Here is a 16260-nt window from a genome sequence, read left to right as displayed (position 1 = left end):
TCAGACAGGATCCTGAGGTGCGTCCCAGGGGCCTAGTGTCGGAACATGTCAGGAACAGCTAACCAGGGAGGGGTCCAGGAGGCAATCGGAAAATATTCCTAAATCACCTCAACCGGTTCCTCTCAATGTGGAGGAGCAGTTTCAGGGCAGGTCACCAATAAAGCAAACACTTTGTTCGGAACACAAAAGATCATCCAAAATTCATTTATCGAACTCATTGTGGACATCCTTGAAAAAGCTCCAAGCAGAACAGTCAAATGATCCTCATAAGGTCTCTCATGAAGCCTGAGGGCCACAGACGTCCTTGCAGAATAGACCACATAAGTGAAAGGAAGCCATATATTGTGGACTCACATTTTTATAATTAAAGCTTCAGAATAGTTCATGTCTGCTAAGCATATTGTGACCGAAATAAATTCCCCGTATATATATATATATATTTTTTTTTTATTTATTTTTTTATTTTTTTTTATTATTATTATTATTATTATACGCTTGTTAGCTGGTCATCAGTTTTAGCATTAATTTCTCAAGCATTAATTTTATCTTACAATTAAAATATAAATAAAAATAAAACCAAAGACAGATTTATCGATTTGAATATTCATTGCACCTCTAAATTCTCGTTACGTGAATTTGTTTTTACCAATTAGGGCCAAATATTTTGCCATCTGAGAACATTTCTTAGTTCTATTATACAGAATAGTCAGTTTTGTAAACGTTTTTACCATATAAAGTAATTTAGGGAAACTTAAAAGCACCTTTGGCTTTCTTCAAAAGGAAATATTTACATTTTACAAGCGCTCAAGTGTGGAACTTATTTTGTCTTTTTTGGTAAGAAATCTTATTTTTGGAAACATTATTTTTTACATATAAACAAAATTGTTGTAAAAACTTAAAAACTGTTTTTATTTTGTATTTCCTCAAAAAGAAACATTTACATTATACTAATACATTTATTTCTTATCTATGTGTATGGTTAACCTGCCCATTTTCATTAATACAGTCAGTTATCTTGCAGCCCTTTACCTAACTCATTTTTCCCCTTTGATTCAATCAATTATATCAGATAAGAACACTGATTATGAAGCCGATGACATCAACAGTTTAGCAGTTACTCAGTATTGTCTCCATAATAACTTCATCTGACTAGTACAAATTATGTGTATAATAACGGAATAAACATTGTAAAATAAAAATGCTATGAATATAGTCATTTTTTTTTCTCAATTACCAATGAGTGGCAAAATATGAAGAATGAAAGTTACACTGCCTACCCCAAGGAGTTCATCCAGTTGAGAAAAATATTTCATTTAAAATATAACAATAATTTTTACAGGCTTTGACGTGGTTTCGAAAAATAGAATAATTAAAAAAAAAAAACAACAACAAAGAGGAGCAGCTTACCTCGTGTAAAGCTGCAGCAATCACGAGCCAAGGATCTCTGAGCAAAGGTTCCGCATTAAGTGAGCGTGAGACCTACTTTGTGGTTCGTCCACAGTGTTTATAAACATGAGACAGTGCTGACCTATGAACCTTGTTGCTGATAGGTTGAGACCGAGTCCCGTTTAAAGATCACACCCTCAAAGTTGCAACAATGCCCGACTGTGCTGGCTTGACTACAGCAATTTTGTGAGTTTTTTTGTTGTTGTTGTTGTTGTCAAAAACAGTAGGCCCCAGGGATACGATATGTATCTGTGCTGAGGTGGGGATCACAAAGTGAAATTGCTAAATGCCTGGTGATAGAAACCTATGCTAATTAGCACTGAACCCCTGGTACCCTAGATAAAAACATTAAAACAACAAAATTGTGTATAGTGAGTACTACACATGTATAATATGTGTGTATAGGAATAAATAAGTATAATGGAAAAATGAAAATGTATCTACATTCTGTGTGATGTGACTTAAACTGTTACAGTGGCGTAGTGGGTGGATGCACGGGGGAAAAGAAGGCGGATTGATAATGAAACCGAGAGTTGTTTAAATGGCCTCCTTATTCCCCAAAACTATTATGATCATTGCTTGGTTACAGGGCATATTCCTTTACGAGATTAACGATGCTTGGGCTTTCTTTGTGTTTCTTGATTCTATGATCTCAAGCATTTGTTATTATCTTGCTTCTCCCTTTAGCATCACCGCAATATTTGGACTAAAGGTAAGAGCTTCAGCCAAAATCACTCTTCCCCTTCTCGATTTCTCGCAAATAAAATTTGAAAATTAAGGTTTTGCCTCAGGCTTGGTCCCTCAAATCAAGTTAATTTGACGGACTCGGGCTGGGCCTGGCTATAACACCAGCGGGACGGATTTTTTTAGACACGATCTTACCTCTAATTTGAACCCATAGGCAATAAATACGGCACAAGTTACTTTTTAAGCATGGAAATTATTTTGTTATTGATTACGTCTAGTGGGGAAAATGCCATAAAGAGGGGCCAAAAACACCTTATTACACACCGTGAAGTGAAAAACTCATAAGCGAGGTGTTGCTGTATTCCAGGGGTCTACTGTACAGCAGGGATTCCACAACATCGATAAAATAGATTTAAATAAATTATTAAAAATGTTGGCAACAAATTTCATCAAAGATTTGTTGTGTCGCGCGATTCATGTGCCAGTCAGCACGTTATTTCAATGTAAATAAGAGTGGAGTTGAGAGGACATACTTGTAGTAGCATTTTTGTCTGGCAAAGGGTGCCTCGAGACTATTTTTATATACATATTTGCAGGTGTATAGCATACATTTGTAAGTATTTTTGGTAATCATTAAAGTATTTGAAAAACTCTTGGATTGCTTACTGTTTTTACTGTCATATTTTAGTATTTTATTTTTCTGTTTGTCTAAAACTTCAATATTTGAATAAAAAGAAGGAAATAAAAACCCTTTCAAATCATATTAATCGCCATGACAAACTGAATCATGCCATACCTGAATCATGCCATACCTGAATCATGCCATACCTTCACCGAAAACATCAGGCGCTGAAGAGTTCCTGCATTGTTCATGCATTAGTTCAGTGCTCTTGCAAAATTTTTTATTTTGCAGGCAAAGAGCCCTTGTGTTAATGGAAAGCATTGTTGGGATATTGGATGTATCACAAAAAAGTACCCAAGTAAAAGTTCTGCTTGAAATGCATCCTTTCACAAAAAGCCGTTTTTTTGAGAATATTTCTTGAAAACGAGTATTTTCAAGAAACTTAGCAATGTGCAACTGCGGTTTACTACACAATGGTAAAAGCTAGAAGCATACTGTTTTTTTAATGAAAGATGGGGGTTGAAGTTTTCTTTTGACATGTCCTATGCTTATATAGCTACAGAACTACATTTTCTATAGGCCTTTAAAAAATGAGTCAAAATGGGAAAAATTGGCTTCCCATTTGAGAAACGTCTGGCACTGAATGAGTTAAAATAATCGTTCGTTGTAGCCCTACTGTACAGTTAAAAACAATGATGTTCTTTTGCAACTTACGTGACTATATGTCCTCCTGCTTATGCCCCCTGGTGATGATGCTTCTATTTAAGGGTCTTCTTCGACTCTTCTGGCAATTGCACTGCAGGGGAAAAAAAGACACAAAAATAACTAATAAATGTACTTTATACAGCCCTGTACAGCAATCTCTTCGGTGTACCAAAGTGCTTTACAATAATAACAGAGAAACAATAGGTTAAAAACCAAACAAAAGAAAAAAATAAAACAATAAAAGACACTAAAAAACAATAAATACAATAGTATGAAATAAGGTAAAACCAAATTAAAGTGTCCTCGAACTACTGAGTATTAAAAACCATCCATAAGAAGCGCGGTTTTATCCTGGATATTAGGAGGCCCAGATCAGAAATAAGATGCAACTTAATTGGTAGTTCATTCCAGAGCCTGGGAGCAGCAACAGAAAAGGCTGTCACACCAGCATTTTTATTTTTACCTCAAAACTTACAGGACTGCGAATAATTAAAAGCTCAGAAAGATAACACGGGGAAAACCTGTTTAAAAACAAATATTAAAAGATTAAAATAAATCCTAAAATGTACGTTGAGCCAATGAAGAAAAGGAGCAATATGAGCACGTCGGCTGGTGTTGGTCAAAGGACTGGCAGCAGCGCTCTTTACAAGTTGAAGGCGATAATATATTACTTGGAGACAGAAATATTGCAAGTGCATTGCAATAATCTAACCCTGAGCTTAATAAGGCATGTATAACTTTCTCTAGGTCAGGACGGCTTAAAAACTAACTGACACAGCCGAAAGAAGCTCGTCCTGACAACATTGATAATATGTTTGTCAAACCTGAGGTGACTGTCAAAAGTCACACCCAGGCTTTCTGATGGATGAACTCAGCAAGACAGGGTGCCATGGCAGGCCGTCACGGTCAGGGTTGGGTAGGGTTACTTTAACTGGATTACTTTCAATTACTTTTTGATTACTCCAATACCAAATATGCTAATGAAACAAACAAAAGAAACTAAATATGAATAAAATGACTAAATTTTGTGCAGGCTTGGGGAGTAACGGAACACATGGAACGGCAAAAGTGATGTTGGCAAGCTGTTTGGATTTATTTTCATTTTGTTTCTGTCGCATTTTATGTTAGTTTTGCCGGAGATCAAAGACAGGAGAGAAAGCATACCACGTGTTGTGAGTCATAATTGTATTCATATTTAGTTTCTTTTGTCTTTTATTAGCATACTTGGTATTGGAGTAATCCAAAAGTAATTGAAAGTAATCCAGTTAAAGTAACCCTACCCAACCCTGGTCACGGTATCCTCAAACACCATAAATTTAGTTTAAATAAAGACAATTTTGGCCAAACCACTGCCTAATATTAAATATGCAATCAAACAAAAAACATTGATTGTTACTGTTTCGCTTTACTGACAGATTTGTACGTCTCCTGCATAACAATAAAAAAAGGGTTGTGACTGGCGATAATTGACCCAAGTGGTAGCATATACAACGAGAAGAATATAGGGCCAAGAATAGATCCTTGAGGAACACCACAGGAAAGAGGGGCCATGGAAGAGGACAGGTCACCAAGCATGACTTGTAGTCTTTTTTTTTGCTAGCACGCCAGGTCTCATATTGTGTTCAGCAGGCACTTTGTTCGGAACTTCGCAGGGAGTCAACAAAACAAACCAACTTTTGTGTCGTGTCCAAACCACTCATCAAATATTTCTAGGTCATGTTTCAACTCATAAAAACTTCAAAACCACTCAACTTTTTTCTTTTCTCTTTATTTAGCCCATTGAGAAACGCAACTGAACAGCTGTTTAAGAGCTGCACTTACAGACCGTTTAGCAGTTGATTTAACACCTCTTCAGGTGGTTAAACGTACAGCAGTAAAAAAATAACGTTTGCAACGCTACTTAAGAGCCTCGACGTTCATGCCCGTGTCAATTCCAGGTCAGCGATGACTGCTGGATTCCAATTATTTCTCTCATAAGGGAATAGCCGCCGTTTAAACCTTAAGCTGCTTCATATGATTCTCACATGACCGCTTCAGCTTTTTCTTGGGGCTAAAGGGAAAATGAGAAGGGAAACATACAATAGAAAAAAAAATCAGTGTGTGGTAAGGTTCCACATGACTCAAAATATCCTTTATAAGTGATTATAAACTAGTTTGAGACAATTCCACTATATTTCGTAAAAGTGTAGGTAGGTTATACTGTATACTATACGTTTAATGGTCTATTTTAATTGGTGGAAATCTTGTATCTGAAGCTAAGATCTAAAAATTAGTGTGAATCTAAAAATTAGCTATACTGCCTTCCTTCTCCATTTCAGCAAACAAAAACATTATGCAGTTCCAGTTTGTGAGTAATAATCGTTAAAAAAAGCACATGTTATGACCCAAAAAGTACTATTTACCAAAGGCACCAGAAATATTTTTTGTATGAGTGATTACAAACAAACCTAAGACATTTCAACCACATTTTTCTCAACGGTAGGTAGCTTATGACTTTAACTCGAACATACATTTTACAATCAATTCAAACAGGGTGGAAATCTTACGTCAGTAGCTAAAATCTAAAATTTGATCTAGCTTAACTGCCTTGAGCTACCTTTCTTCACCTTTGCCAAAAAATACTTCCACATAAATTTACTCATTTTCAAATAACATTGATTGGAAATACCTACCTAAATGAAACGTTACAAAATCGTTAATTAGTAAAATGCTCAGAAATAGTTTTTCAACTGCAACCAACACATCAACCAAACTAGAGTATACCTAATAAAATACAAAATTAAAAAGGAAAAAAGTTGAAAAATAATACACTTTTGTGTAATATAATTTACCAAGTTTTAAACTATACAAGATGCAAACATCGCATTAACTTTTTTTGTCCAGTATTGTGTTACATAAAGCAAAACAGAAAACAAAATATAAAAAAAATGGTTCAAAATATATTAAAAGCATGCCACAGTCGAGTCCAAACTACGCCTGCAATTAGTTGAATAGGGAAATAAATTTTGATGAGGTAAACACGACTACGACTATTTCATGATTAAAAATGTTCCACTTCGGATGAGCTAGATATAACCCGATTTTAGATGTCTATTTTAGGACTAAATCATGTCTTAAAAGAGACCAGACTAGATTTATCTTGAAATCTACCGTCCAAAAGACGTCTTCATTTGGTTGAAGACATTTGATAGACAACTTTGGGGGGTCAAATTTAGTTGGGGTATACAATGTCTATATTTACACAAAATTTGTCCACACAAGATGGACTAATAAACACATACCAATCTTGGGTGTCTATTTTGGGACTTAAAACATGTTTTAAACAAACCAGGTTGGTAAAAAAGAATTGGTAACAATAAATGTCAAGGTTAGTCTAAATTGTGACAGCTTTAGACAAACTAAATACAAAAAGGACTATTTTTGGACTACATTTGTTTTGCGTTGGATGGGCAAATCACAACAAAATTTGAGACATTCATTTTTGGACTAAATCAACTATAAACGGAATCAGATCAAATTTAGATCCAAATAGAATGGTTAAAAGACGTCTGGTACGAGGTGGGACCTAGCATCATCAAAGCACAAAAACTGTTCCTTACCCCTTAAAAAATCTTAAACAAATGCAACAATTGGAATACAGTAGTGGTCACTAGAAATCCAGTTAGGGGAAAACACATTTATATATTATCTTAAAGCTGCAAGAAAAGCTCCTTACCTCATCAAAACACCACAACCAAATACACGCCCAAAGAAATGCTTTCAAGTTGGGAGCTCAACTTATTTGTACAGGAGGTAGGGAGCCAAAGTGTGTGTGTGTCAGGTAAGTAACCAATTGTGTTCGGGTTGAAACACATGACCTGTTAAATAGGAAATTCTAAGCCCCAATATATCCCCAAAAACACTGAACGCCGACTTGTGGGACAACCAATCAGCTAATTTTAATTTGTCTGGTCAGGAACTGTCCAATATAAAAGTCCTTATAGTGTACTCCCTTGCTGTATCGCTATTTACTTTTCGTGGTTCCATTACTTCGCAGACATGATTCAATTGTTTGTTTGTACATGATTCAAATTGAATCGTTTCTCCGGCGCCGTCACGAATGGCAGCCACTCCAGCAGCTCCCGTGTTATTTTCGATTGTTCTCAGTTATTTTCGATTGTTCTCAGCTTAGGGATGCTGCTGGAAAAGTGAATTTCCCTTCGGGGATGAATAAAGTATCTATCTATCTATCTATCTATCTATTTTCATGAAACACAATGGACTGACAAGACTTTTATCGCCAACAGAGTTGGACTTCTTCACATGAAAAACAAGGGATTACTGCATATATATATATATATATATATATATATATATATATATATATATATATATATATATATATATATATATATATATATATATATATATATATACATACATACACAGCGATTCCTTTGCACTCAAATGACTATATTAAACAAATGGGTCGTCGACAAAATTTTATTTTTGGGTGTTTTAACGAAAAATCGCATCTCGAACACACCAGAACAATGCCACATGAGATGAGTGGCCATCTTTTCTATTCTTGCTCAGTTTACAAGCATCAATTTGAAAAATAGTCGCTTTGATAACATGTGTTGAGAATATATGAGCTTTAGTGGGTTTTATTGCCTTTTTTCGATGAAATTGTTATATAATATCATCTTTATTTAGTCCAATCTTTATTTTCTACAAATTCAAAAAACTAGCAAAGTTTAGGTATATTTTTATTTATATTTGGAGTGTTTGGTTTTTTAGGTAAGAACGTATTGAAATAAATACCAGTTGAAGCATTTTGAGATTTGAAATAATTTTTTCCTAGCAGCATTTAAGAACGCAATTTTAAGGTTGAAAAGGGTTCTTACACAATCTAATCACTAAAACAAATGCTATAATTATGGATTCCTTTACACAAGACACTTTGTTTAGAGATACACTAGAAATGTACTGAACTAGCCTTTGTATTTAATCTAAGCCCACCATCTAGAGGGGCAAGAATGAACTGTGCTCTGTTTTTCCGTAGTTTTATTTAAGATTTAAATTTAAAATGTAATCATTTGGTGTTAACTGGCATTGTAAACCTATCTTAGGTAGCTTTGGAATACCATTACTTTGTAGAGGAAAAATGTTTTGGTACTCGAACATTTTAGTAGCCAAACACCGGTACCGGTCCCAAAATAACATATCTCTAAAAAGTAGTGTTTGATATACTAAGGCTTGACTTTATCAATCAATTAATCAATACTTGTTTATTATTCATAACTTTGACGACAATATATTGTTTTGAGCATCAAAACACAGACATATAGATATTGCGGAAAGTGTAATGATTATGGGAGTCCATTCTGTGAAAGTACGTCACTTCTAAACATGATATACATTTTCCAATGTTCATACATGGCTTGGCAAAAAATAAAATAAAACATCACTCAATCTTATAAAGTGAAATTATAATAGCTGTACACAGCATTAGCTAGTAGCTAGAATCAATCACAGGAAAATAAACAAATGCTACATCATATTTTTCCCCAACCCAATTGTTACTTTCAAAACACAAACAACAAATGAAGGTCTGTAAGGTAGTAAAAAAGTAGCAAGGGAAGGAACAGAGAAAACTAATTAGGTTGTTATTGTCACATATGCATTATTGAGCACCGAAGCAACAGAATCGAGTTTTTGTGCTCTTTGGTTTACACAGGAAAAAACATAATTTTGCTTCTTTTGAAAATTAAAGCTTGACAGCCTGACAAGAGAACAATAATTACAACCTGACAGAATCATAATCAGCACCGAGACGTCTCGTTAATTAATCAGTTCAACTGTTTGTCGTAAATACAAAAGAGGAAAGGTAAAGGAATTGATTCTTCTTTTTTTGTCTTCCTTTTTTTTGAGCTATCTTTTTACAAGTGGTCATTGACATGTAAAAAAAACATCTCTGAAATTTGTTTCTTCCCCAGGATAAAAAACTCAAATAGCCCCTGAGAAATAGAGATTTGTTTTATGACATAAAAGCAACAATACTTTGAATAGTGACAGATTTAAAAAACAATCACCCTTAAATAACTCGTTAAAAGACAATTGAGGGACAATTTTGATCCAAGGGCAAAACAATCGGAGATTTGTTTTTATCACAGTAAAGAAATGTAAAATCCATACTTTGTATTCCGATGCTAATTTAAACTAATTTCTCATGGACGTTGTAATCCTTAACTGACTTGAAGTTAGCGAGCTCTGGGATGATTTGATCAAAAAGTTGCAAAGTGTGGGAAGGTTTTGACATGGGGCAGATTGCGGACGCTATGTGAAATATAATGAACGTGGCCGCCTGCTCTCTGTTTACTCGACAGCTAAGCCCTCGTGGCTGACCTTCGCTAGAGAGCTGCAAATGTTATGGCGCTTCCATTTATAAGTAGAATCAGCATTACCTTGCACCCCATCTGTGATTGTAATGTCATGAATCGAAAATAAATATATCGTATTTGTCATTGATACAAACGCAGTGCACATTGTTAACAACGTGATTGGAGTAAGCATGGAATTAACGCTTCAAATAAAACGTAAATAATATATAATATCATATAAATAATATCTCTGGCTACTAGCGAATAGTTGTTACATACGTTTAACATTTTAGTGAAAAAAGGCCTCACCAGGTGACTAAATCAAACCTCTCAGCAAAAACTGGTTGAAAATATGTTGTACACGCACCAAGGTTCCATTCAATCACTGTCGTTATTTGGTTCAAAAAAGTGAAAGTAGAAAATAATGTATTTTAGAGAGCTAAATTAGGACTGTCGGGGATAAGGTAAACACAACCAGTTCCAATAATAACTTACCAGCGATGGGTCATTTTGATTTTCTAAGAAATTTGACTTGTACTCTATTTTGACCTTTATGAATAATTTTAACCTGGTAATAAGATATTAGAGACAGTTATAATATTATTTAAGATAAATTAGTAGCCGTTCACACCAATTAGTGAAAAAAAGAATTCTCAGCTGTAAAAAAAATCAGTGATCCCTGGTATAGTGAACAGACACACAGACATATAGATAGATCGATCTATAGATCAATACAGTGGGACCTTGCTACTTCGCGCTTCGACGTTCGCGGATTCAGAGCTTCGCGGGCCTAAAAAACATAAAATATTAAATAAAATATTTGAGAATTTTTTTAATTTTTTTAAGCATTTTTGAAGGGGCGTCGCTACTTTGTGGTTCCATATTCGCGGGTTCAGAGCTTCGCAGGTCTAAAAAATAATAATGATAAAATAAAATAATTTAAAAAAAAAAAAAAAAAATTAAGCATTTTTGAAGGGGCGTCGCTACTTCGTGGTTCCACGTTCGCGGGTTCAGAGCTTCGCAGGTCTACAAAATAACAATAATAGAATGAAAAAATAAATAAAAAATTAAGCATTTTGGGATGGGCGTCGCCACTTCGCAGATTTTCACTTTTCGCGGGTGGTTTGGTCCCCATTAACCGGGTCTAAAAAATAATAATAAAATATTTATATTTTTTTTAAAGGTGCGCCGCTACTTCGCAGATTTTCACTTATCGCGGGTGGTTTTGGTCCCCATTAACCGCGATAACCGAGGTCCCAATGTACTTGATTCATCCCTGTAGGGAAATTCACATTTCCAGCAGTATCCTTGTGTTAAATAATAAGCAAGCATACCAAGTGAGGATTATTGAGTTCCACCTAACTATGCGTTTAGGACAAAATTGCTCGTTAGATACCGTATTTCCACAACCATGGGGCGCACTTAGAATTCTTAGATTTTCTCCAACTTGTGCGACGCGCCATTTCATGCAGTGCGCCTACTGTGTGTTTTAAGGCGGACGTAACAGACGACACCATGAGAATGCTTAAGGGTGAAGTGTGGAACTTCAACCGCTGGACCTTGTCAGTTCAAAGGCAGCGAGCACCGTGGGAGCGGTGGATGAGCGGAATGGGAAGGTGGCACTGGGCGGGTTGTGCCACAATTTGCAAATGGATGCTTGGGCCGACGTGTTTGCTGGTACTATTGTTGGAGCTTTCGCAAAAGCCAGGCTCATCTCAGAGGAGCCGCACGGCACGGAAAGCGACTCTTGACAGTGAAGAAAGTGAACCTGGCATGTTTGATGGGGGTTTAGCGCAGAAACAGGGGATGAGGACTTTGCTGGGTTTGACCGATTACAATTGTTAGTAAACAAAATGTAACAAACTGAAAATGAGTTTTGTTTTTGTGATTTAGCGGGCCTGCACCTATCGACTTTGTAATAAATTCTTAAATAAACTCAACCGAGCTCAGTTTTACTCTTGCTGTATTCGTAATTACGCACACTTGTATGTGTTATTGTAAGACGGACATAGTGTAGCCGCAGAAAGTGAGGCGCGGTTGGCTGACGTTAGCAGGTCGATGAATGTTGCGAGAGATCAAGTTCAGTGTTGCGTTTTCAATAAACAAGTCCCAACTATTCTCTCTCAAAGAAAGCTGTAACGTGTTTGTTTGGATTTTTTCTTTAACGATAAGCTACAGTAGCACAGGACACCCGTGCCCAATAATCAAGTGCGCCAAATGTTTGTGTAGAAAGAGAAGCAGCGACTGAGACTGCACATTTTAATATGGTGTGCACTATGATCGTGAAAATAAGTACTTTAGATATATATATACACACAATATATATATATGCCTGCTTATATTTCATACAAATATTCATAGTCTCCTCTATCATATTGATTATATTATCATGCGTTTACTTTTCACATGGTCTCACATAATCTTGTCAGTGTTACGTCATGATATTTGTTCCAAATTTCCTTTGCTTGACTGCCAAACTTCTGCCTGATCGAAAATTGTGGAAACCACCCAGCAACGGAAGTCTTTTGGATGATTTGATTTTGGGCTATATCTAGCTTGGCCTGTTTTTAGTCATGATTTAGTCAAAATTAGATAATTATTGTCTATAATGTCAGTGATTACAACATAGTCGACATGGTTTATGGCAGGATTAGATTAGGGCGTGATATTAAACATGTAATAAAATTAAACATGAAAAATGAATAGAGTAGCTAAATCCATCAAACTTGAAAAAAAATGTTCCAGAAATAGTTGTTTGCCGTATCCAATAGGGTCCAAAACTTAGTCCCCAAAATATTGTTTGAGTAAGTCTTGAAAGGCATTTTTGTTTTCAACAGTCGCTTTTTAATCCAATAGAAATGTGTTTAAAACCGGGGCTTGTCATGGAGTGTCTTTTAAACTGTTTTTCAGGTTATGCTGTGTGTGTTTCATTTTTATGTTTTTAAATTTACAAGTACATGGATATTCACAGTTCCCATATCCAATAACCACCTAGATATTTTTGTAGGAGAAACATTACAAGTTGGCATTGCAAAGGGAAAATCAAAACAAAATAAATAAATAACAAAATGGGCTTCTCGACACATAGTGCATAAGGCAGGGAGGAAAAGTGACTTCACGCGCATGCTGGCAATTTTTCGTAAATACTTTTCTTTTAAATGATTTGGTGAGCATTGTAACGAAACTCAATGTTTCATGATATTTAGGAAGACCAAATGCCCAGTTAGTTGATTACATCTTTTCCAGGCCACCCCCAAAAAAGCTTGGGAAATAACATTAAAAGACGCTAATGTTCTGTCTAATACATTGAAAAGGTACTACTACATCAGAAGAGGTAACCACCATGATGCATACATAGAACTTATTCTTTGTCTTTATAACGTGTTTATTCTGGATTGCCACTTCAAATTACGTTGTTAACAATGTACCCTACGTTATAATCAATGACAGTACAAAAAATATTCTAGTCCATTAGTTTTTGTAAGACATTGACTAAAATTTCAGAAGATAAACATAGTAGCTATCTTGGAACTATATTTGGCTCATGTTGGATGGGATGAACAAAATCCAATTATAGGCATCCATATAGCCTTAATCCGGTCTAAAATGGACCAGACCACATATAGCCCAAAATTTAACACCAAAAAGATGTCTGGTGCACAATATGTTTCTTTTATCAGCATAATAAAGTGATTAAGTTAATAATACAGTGAACCCTTGTTTATGGCAGGACTTACATTAAAAAAAAAACATGAAAATCAAAGTAGAAACATCTTTACAAATATTATAGGATCACTCTATTAAACACAACAAAATGAACAAACCCTTTTTGCAGGCTCAGGCATTTGTTTAACAAATATTAATACCGTATGTAGGATTTACAAATCGTTTGGATCCCTTAAACACTAGGGTTTAAAAAAATGTTCCAGAAAGTTGTTTGCCCTATCCAATAGGGTCCAAAATATCGTTTGAGTAAGTCTTGAAAGGCATTTTTGTTTTCAACAGTCGCTTTTTAATCCAATAGAAATGTGTTTAAAATTAGTAATATTTACACGGTAGTGGTGGTAGGCTGGTTTAAGTTGTATGTATGCGGCAGTGGCTCAGTAGGTAGAGCGCTCATCTTTTGATCAAGAGATCGCAGTTCGAATCAGTGTTACATGTCCTTGGGTAAGACACTGAACCCTTAATACCCCCAATAAGCAGGTTAGCGCCTTACATGGCTGCACGGCCGCTATTGGGAAACGTGAAGCACACTGTAAAGTGCTTTGGGAAGTCTTGACTTGAAAAGCGCTATATAAATGCAGATCATTTCATTTCATAGGGTCGTAAGGGTACCATTTCCTGCGGTGTGTCTTAGGCAAGTACAGTCTAGTGGCACACATCCCTCTCCAGGGCAACAGGTAACTACTGAACTAAAAAAAAAAAAATCAGATCATGAGGCACGAAGCAATGAGAATAGTCAAATGCTGTAGTTAAAATCTGACTTGACCAAATTAGCAATGATAAAAAAAGCGTATGTATGTGTGTATATATATATATATATATATACACATATATATACCTCTTTAATGTTAGTGAGAAGCTGCCGATCAGCTCCCTAAAATATCTGTTGGGAGTCCTTTCATCGCAAGTTGGTAATACAGTGAACCCTTGTTTTTCACTGGGGTTACATTACAAAAATAATCCATTAAGTAGAAACCTTTAATTCCCCAATTATAAGATAAATACTCTTATTATACAAATCAATCAAAGAACCACATTTGTACAACCAAAGCAATTGTTTAAAAGTGTACACAGTGCTTCTATTTGTTAGAGTAATAACTTCCGTACCACTCAACCAACTTTCGAGTCATAAGTGGAGAGATTGTTTAGCCAATCAGAATGGAGGACATTGCTAATCAGGGAAGAACGGAGACCGTGTTAAGTGAACCGCGTTAGGGCGAGGGTTAACTGTAAATCTAGCCCCGAAATAGCCCAGTGGGATTAGTTAAGGTGCCAGACACTTGACTACTTTCCATCAATAAAACGATTAATTTTCTTCGTTATGATATCAAATAACGTGTTAAAATTAACGAAAATAACAACAAACAGTTCCTTTAGATCAACTCCCCTCGCCGCACAAGGCTCCGACAACGATAGACGCTTCGAACGAAACCTAGAATAATCAGAATAGCAACGTAATAAAATAAAATAAATGAATCAAAAATCTAAAATAACTCCAATTAGCTTCGTTGTTGACGTTAGCAAGAAACAACCGACTAGCTAGCTTAAAACGCTTCGTAAAACGCGAAAGAAAGCTAGCGAGACGACCACACGCGGAAACCAGTCCAGGGGGAGAAAAACCTCAAAACGACACGTTAATAAATCGAAATATTTATTCGATAAAGATTGAATTTAGGACAGAACTCGCGGAGCAACGAAGCATGGCACTCGTGTCCGTGTTGTGGGAGTGAATGAAGAGTAAATGCGTTTTTTTTGATGGCGTTACCTCACTCGAGTGCCGTGTGCATCTTCTCTCCGCTCGGTACCAAAAAGGAAAAAAAATCGGCGTAAATGACGTAGGGCAAGTGAAGGGACAGAGATTCTTCAATTGTTTTTACGCGAGATTTGAGAAGGCGCACGAGATATGTGAGGGGTTGTTACGCAGATGACGTAAAATCGGGAAGGGAAGGGCGCCATGATAGATCACTGCAGCAGGCCGGGAGCACAAAGGCGGAACTACAACTGGGGTTGATTTCAACTATTACTTTAATTATTTTCTCTATATAACTAAACATAAAAGCGAACACATAATCGAACAAACAAAGATGGTAGAAACACATTAAAAGTAAATGTTGGATTGGAAAATAATTTTAGTCAAGTCATATTTATTTGTATAGCCCTTAATCACAGAGTCTCATGGGGCTGCACATACCACTGACCATTGCAAAAAAAGACTATTATTACACCACAGAATCAAAGGGATGCACAGACCACAGAGTATTGCAAACTACAGACTATTATTACACCATCTCCTGATCTAAAACCTACATGAAAGCAAGGAAAAACAAAAAAAAACCTCAGCAAGAGGGAAAATCAAGAAACTTTGATCGAGGACATGAAGTAATCCCTCTTCCAGGATGACCATGCCGCAATGGATGTTGCAATAACAGACAATACAATAAAAAATACAATAAAAAATAATTTAAATATACTATTAAAAAAATCTAATCAAAAGGATGACCAGGTTGCAAGTAGCATTAACAAACAATACATAGATATTGTCAACATAAAATATATATCGTTCATAAGCTATAGGATATAAGTGTGTTTGAAAATGTGGCGAATTTTAAAGTGACAGTGGTTATTATTTGAACACTAGATTTCACTGTATTGTGTTATGCGACCAAAAATGACTGCAAAAAGCACGAATAATACAAAGTACAGAAAGAAAAGTGA

General features: G+C 35.7%; 1 protein-coding gene across 2 annotated transcripts in view; it reads right to left on the bottom strand.

Annotated features, from left to right (window-relative positions):
* slc39a10 (solute carrier family 39 member 10) overlaps positions 1-15365 on the bottom strand; it is a 48018-nt gene extending 32653 nt beyond the window's left edge. The window contains exons 1-2 of one of the 2 annotated variants that reach the window (XM_088352953.1): positions 15311-15365; positions 3470-3551 (exon numbers count right to left, since the gene is read on the bottom strand). The gene's annotated coding sequence lies outside the window, so the exon portion shown is untranslated. Of the gene's footprint in view, positions 1-3469; positions 3552-7175; positions 7215-15310 lie in introns of those variants that run through there. The other variant, XM_088352954.1, reaches the window with a different exon arrangement.
* Between the last annotated feature and the right edge of the window lie 895 nt (positions 15366-16260).

Source organism: Urocampus carinirostris, chromosome 14 (genome assembly GCF_059441175.1).
Source record: "Urocampus carinirostris isolate Australia breed hairy pipefish chromosome 14, RoL_Ucar_1.0, whole genome shotgun sequence".
NCBI lineage: Eukaryota > Metazoa > Chordata > Actinopteri > Syngnathiformes > Syngnathidae > Urocampus > Urocampus carinirostris.
The sequence above is the reverse complement of the archived record's forward strand: the minus strand, read 5'-3'. Positions and strand labels throughout refer to the sequence as shown.